Raw genomic sequence first — 6,749 nt, 5'->3', positions numbered from 1 at the left:
ACTTCCTCTCGCCGGCCCCCCCTTTTCTCTCCCTGCCCCCCCTCCCCGCCGGCCCCACCCCTCCTCGCGCGCCCGCCCGCCTCAAACTCTAGCAAACAAGACGCACCATTCACAACTCCACGACCCGCGCCGCGCATGCGCCACCCACCCGCTTGCGGGGCCGCTGGGTTGCAGTGAAACACGGCTCCTTCCGCAGCACAATCTCCTTCCCCTAGCCTGTCCGCGGGCTTCTCCGAGAAGAACCACCCAGAAGGGATTCGCCCCTCCCTTAGCAACTAGGAGCGGCCCCGCAGACCTTTCTTCTGCCCTTTCTGGGCTATTTGGAACTTCTTGGCTCCCCAGCCAGGCCCCCAGAGTAACCCCAGATAGCCACTTGAATTCGAGGAAACCTAAGTCCTTGAGGACTTTGCATACTTCACACAGTCAGGGAGGGATGTGTACTGGGCACCCAAAGGTGGAAGTAGACGTCTGGCCGAATCATGGTGGGAAGGTGGTGGCTGTTGGAGCCAGGTGGGCATTAAAGAATCTGTCTACAGACGAAGGTTTTAGACAAGCACCACCAGACCAGTGCTTGTAAGTAAGTCTCAGATTGGTAATTCTCAAAATACAAGCTCATAAGTCCATAGTGTTAGTATGAGAGTGTTTATGTAGATCTAGCACATCATTTAAAGAAAAAAAAAACCCTAAATTATATGTAACCCGTTGCCAGGCTATATTTTTATCCAAATGTGCAGTCAAGTACAAAACAAGACATACATCGGTAAGTTCTAGTGAAGTCATTCAGCCAGAGCAGAAGAAAGTCTGCATGTGCAGCAGAGCTTGGTCTAAAGCTGATCCTCGGTGAATCCCGATCCTTAAAATTCCAGTTTGTTAAAAGATCAGTTCAAGGATGGCAAATAGGTGCCAATCTGTCAGCATCTGGCCAGATGCTGAGCATTGTGAGGATGCACCCAACGCCTCTAGAATCAGTTCTGAATACAGACTTTGGCAGACTTTTACAACCAATCCCGTCCAATCTTATTTTATAGATAGAGACCTAAACTTGGGCAAACAACTGTCTTAGTTTGCCAGAGACTGTCCCCCCCCTACACACACACACACACACACACACACACACACGCACATCAACCCCACAGGAGCTGCTCAGTCCCTAACTGGGATGTTGATCATCTTAACTGAAGTCTAGGCAGTTGATTGCCCAAAGTCAATGGTTTGTTGTGGTTGTGTGTGTGTGTTACTTTTCCAGTTCTGCGATAGAACACTATGTCCAAGGAGGAGTTTATTGGACTTACCACTGCAGCAGGTTCGAGTCTATGATGGGGCATGGTGGCAGGAACAGGGAGCTGAGGGCTCACATCTTTTTTTGTTTGTTTGTTTGTTTTTGTTTTTCGAGTCAGGGTTTCTGTGTGTAGCCCTAGCTCTGGCTGTCCTGGAACTCACTCTGTAGACCAGGCTGTCCTCATAGAGTTCTGCCTGCCTCTGTCTCCGAGTGCTGGCACCGAAGGTGTGCACCACCAACCCTGGCTGAAGGCTCACATCTTAAAAACATGAAGCGGAGTAAGATCTAGGAATGCCGGTGACTTTGAAACCTCAAAGGTGGCCCCTAGGGACATACTTCCTCCAAAAAGACCACATCTCCTAAACCTACCCAAACAGAGTTGTCACTGGGGATTAAGTCTTCAAACATCTGAGCCTATGGGGGACGTTTCTCATTCACACCACCATAGTCCAGGTGATATAGATCAAACCCAGGGATTAACCTCAGCAAGTGCTAGACCACTGAGATATATCCCCCAGCCTTCATGGTTAGGTTGTTCTAGCAGTCAGATTTGTAGGCAACGCCGGGCAGTGGTGGCACACACCTTTAGTCCCAGCACTCGGGGATGCAGAGGCAGGTGGATCTCTGTGAGTTTGAGGCCAGCCTGGTCTACGGAGTGAGTTCCAGGTCAGCTAGAGATACACAGAGAAACCCTATCTTGAAAAAACAAAAATATTATTGGTAATATGTACTTCTTTATAGCCCCAGGGCTGTGGCAGGAAGATTTTTGAGCCTAGGAGCTACACCAAGAAAAGAAGAGAAACAAGGGGGCGGGGGGGGGGGGCAAGGAGGTCCTGTAAGTTGATTGTTTTGAAAGACATACTCTTTCCATTAGCAGATTTGGAATCAGCTCCTTCCTTCCTTCCTTCCTTCCTTTTTTTCCTCCTTCTCTCCTTTCCTTTCTTTCATTCTTTCTTGCTTGCTTGCTTCCTTTCTTTTTTCTTTCCTTCCTCTCTTCCTTCCTTTCTTTTTTGTTTGTTTTTGGTTTTTGGAACATGTTTTTTCTCTGTGTAGTCCTGGCTGTCCTAAAAGTCACTCTGTAGATCAGGCTGCCGTCAAACTCACAGAGATCTGCCTGCCTCTGCCTCTTGAGTCTTGGGATTAGAGGTATGTGCCATCACTCCCTGGCCTGTATGGCTGACTAGTGTGGCTGCTTTGACCTCTGATCTTAAGGCGAGTTTTATTTAATGAAACACAAATAATATACTACCATATTTCCCCTTTTTTGTCTAAAAAAAAAAGAAGGCTATAACTTATATAAGAAAAACTATGTACAATAAGTGCAATAACTACATATTAATATATACAGGCAATAAATGCATCAACAATGTCTAGTCTGTTTGCATTTGATAAATTGAGAGAAAATACTCCATTCTCTATTCTACATTAGTGAGTCCAAAGTCTTGTACCTAATTAACTTTCTATCATAACTTGTTTTCTGCATCTGGTAAACAAGGAAACTATAACTATCTAATCTTCAACTCCCTCAGAGACCCACGAAGGAGATAATATTAACTGAGTAAGCAGGAAGTGTGAGCAAACAACTTCCAAAAAATGTGAGACATGACAGAAACAACTGGCTACTTGGACAGTCACCCAAAGTTCTAATGCAGCATTGGGGCATCTGTCTTTGGCCTTAGCATATTGGACAGACTTTCCTATAAATCAGAATATTCTGAAAGGCTGTCCCTCCTTGTCTTGACAATGTACAGCAGTCACTTTCTTTTGTGTCCTTCCTGTTCAATTAGGACAGCATACTGTCAGCAGTCGAGGCAAGGGCATTTTCTTGCCCAGTGGCTTACTTTTGCCACAAAGAAAGTAAACTCCATGTGGAATTTCTTCAATGCCCATTATCTTCTCTGAAGTAGATTGGTGCTGCCAGGAGCAGACATGTCTCATTGTCATTTAAAAAAATACCTATGTTATTAAAACATTTTAAATGCCATATTCTGTAGATCTCTGAAGTGTTTGAAGATGACCTAACTTAAATATATCTTTTTTTTTGATTTTGAAAATATACCAAATATGACTACAAGTTCAATTACAATAGGTGATTAACTACTAACCTGCATTTCTTTATTATCCTAAATACTTGGTAACAATAATATTCAAGGACTAGAAATTTGTATTGCCTTGTTAAATGAGATGTATAGGTTCAATACATTGAAAAAGAGTAGAAATGTATGTACAGTATGTTCTAACAAAATTTATCTTAAATTTGTATCAATACCCAAAATTTGTATACAATATACAGAAATCCAATCCATTGTAAAACATTTAAAACTAGTAGTTGCTTTTTAAAAATAGACTCATTAATCTACTTTTTATTTTATCATATATATATATATATATATATATATATATTTCCTTTTTCTTCTCAGAGTAGACTCAGTAACCTACCCTTTTGTCCTAGCATATCTAAGGGAGTAGATGGAAATGTTATGGGCCCACTGAATAGTTGGTATCAGCTATATCTGGCAAAGGATGCAATTATTATTTTTTTTAATTTAAATTTTTAAAGGGCTTCTCTGTCTCGAACTATTCTAGAACTCAGTTTGTAGACCAGGCTGGCCTAGAACTCACAGAATTCTGCCTGCCTCTGCCTCCTGAGTGCTGGGATTAAAGGCATGCACCACCATCACTTGGCTCCATTGATTTATTTTGAAGATGAGCTCTCTCATTCTCATGACTCATTTTGTAGTAAAAAATGACCTTGACTCTCCAATTCTGCTTCTCTCTCCCCAGTGCTGGGATTGCAGGCATGAGCCATCACACATGGTTTTTGTGGTGCTATGGATAGGATCCAGGGCTTTGCACATGCTAGGCAATCACTTTATCATGTGAGTGACACATCTCTAGCCCACAAACACCCCACTTTTATTAGTGCATAAGTATTTTGGTCAAACTGATAGAAAAATTTCCACAGGCAAAATAATCGACAAAACTCACGTTAAATATCTGACTCATAGGTTAGGAGGTGAGTGAGGCAGCCTTCGCCAGAGGCAGACCTAAATCACTCGCAGGATCTTTTCTGCATCTACTGCATCACCCTCGAGTCTTCCAGCCCAACTAAGACAATCTTGTGCATAGGGTGTCACAGTTGTTAAGAAAGAAGAGAGGGCACAGTTCCCAGTCAACAAGAAGTATCTGCTAGTGTAGGGGCTTATTGCTGACGTTTTTGCACTGGCCCTCATGGTGGACCGTGCATGCCATACGGTATCAGTCAGCACCACCACCTTCTGTTTAGGTAGACACTTGTATTGCTTTCAATTTCAGGCTCTGAAAAGCGACCTTAAGAAAGCGCCAGTGGTCTGCAATGGGTTCCCGTGGGCCCTCTCATTTGCATCTCATCTTGGCCTTTTGTCTCTAACATGGGAAATAAAAGTAGAAGCTGGGAAGGATGACCCAGTAGTAACCCTAGACTAGTACTCAGAAGACTGGGGCAAGAGGATATCAAGTCCCAGGCCATCTTGGGCTGCTACACAGGGAAACTGTCAAAAACAAAACAAAATAAAACGAATAAAAATCCCTCAAAACAAAAATCAACCTACCAGCCAAACAAACAAACAAAAAAGAAAAGAAAAGAAAGAAAGAACAAGAAAGGAAAAAAAGAAAGAAGCTGGGGAAGTGGTGGCATACACCTTTAATTCTAGAGCTCTGTGAGTTCAAGGCCAGTCTGATTTACAGAGCAAATTCCAGGGTAGTAGCCAGAGCTGCAGAGAAACCATGTCTCGAAAAACAAAAAACAAGAAAAGGAAAAGAAGAAAGAAATAAAAAAAGAAAAATCAATGTCTATAGTGCCCTGAAAGGAAAAATAGCAGCAAGGACAAAGGATCTGGACCTAGATAGGTGTGGGTGCAGAGGAATGCAGAGCAAGCCAAAGCACTTTAACCTGGATGGGGATGGAGAATGACGTTCTTTGGGAAATAGATGGCAAAATCTGCCCAGCAAACCCAGAATTGGCGACTCCAGGCTTCAGGGTAACCCACACTCAGAATGGTCTGGCATCTGAGTGGCCTAGTTGGGGAAAACACTACGGGAAACAAGCTGTTGGCTGTAGGAACTATCCTCAGCTGACCTCTGTATGCTTTTTTTTTTTTTAATTTATTTTTGCTATTTTGACACAGGGTTTCTCTGTGTATCTTTGGTTGTCCTGGAACTCCCTCTGTAGACCAGGCTGACTCACAGAGATCCTCCTGACTCTGCCTCCTGAGTGCTGGAATTAAAGGATTAAAGGTGTACACCACCATGACTGGCTGTTTTTTATTTTTGTTTTTTGTTTGTTTGTTTGTTTTAAAAATGGAATTAAAAGAAATTTATATGGGAAAATTTCATCCAAATGAGATACATATAGGTCTGTACTCCTAACAGCTATCTGGTTGAGTAGAGATTGATTCAGACTCTCCCCTGTGAAGTTTGCTCAGATCCAGTTCTAAGAGGTCCATGATGCCAACCTGGGAGTGTCTTTGTGCTGTTTAGAAATGTCCTCCTATCACTTCCCCATCACAGGTAATTCCTCTGAAGCTTTGCTACCTGAAACCTTCCTATGCATCCAACTAGCTCAGGGGTTCCTCTGTGCATTTTCCTACATTCCTGCCTGGGTAGTCACTTCCTGGGACCCCAGTCTGATCTCCGGTAGGTGAATAGAAAATATACACCAGGGATACTGGCTCCATTAGTAGAGTGCTTGCCATGTAAGTGTGAAAACCTAAACTCGGATCACCAGAAGCCAGATTTTTAAAAAGTGGGGCCTACGGGGGCTCATGCTTGTAATCTCCGTGCTGCGGAGGTAGGGGAATCCCTGGGACTGCTGGCTCACGAGAATAGTCGAATTGGTAAGTTCTAGGTTCAATGAAAGATGCAAAAAGTAAGGCAGAGAGCAACTAAAAAAGATCCTGATGTCAACTTCTGGTCCACACGATGTACGTGCAAAGAAAATGATACACTGCTGGGCAGGGACGGAGAAACTTAATTGTCTAGCCCAACTATGAAACTCTGGCCTGAGTGTTTTAATGTCTCTGTCTCAGTTCATTCCCACAACCACTTTCTAAATGAGGTCTCATGTGCTCGTCAGGTAGAGGAAGAAATTAGAGAGTGGAAAAGCATTACGGTAAATTACAAGACTCTGACCTATTGGATTATAAGCATGGAGTACATCATTTTCATTTACTCCTCACACAGTCCTGCGAGTTTGACATTCTCGAGCCTATTCTACAGATGAGGAAATTGACCTCAGAGGGGCTGAATGATCCCAGGATTGTATGAGTCTATTTTGAGACAGTTTCTCTATATTATCCAGACTGTCCCTAAATTCTCAATCCTCCTGCCTCAGCCTCCCAAATGCTAGGATTGCAGATATGTACCACTACACCCAACAGGATTATTGTGTGTACTCCCCCCGCACACACACTGGTGCTGGGGTCCACACATA

Source organism: Chionomys nivalis, chromosome 21 (assembly GCF_950005125.1).
Source record: "Chionomys nivalis chromosome 21, mChiNiv1.1, whole genome shotgun sequence".
NCBI lineage: Eukaryota > Metazoa > Chordata > Mammalia > Rodentia > Cricetidae > Chionomys > Chionomys nivalis.
Note: the sequence above shows the minus strand (reverse complement) of the source record.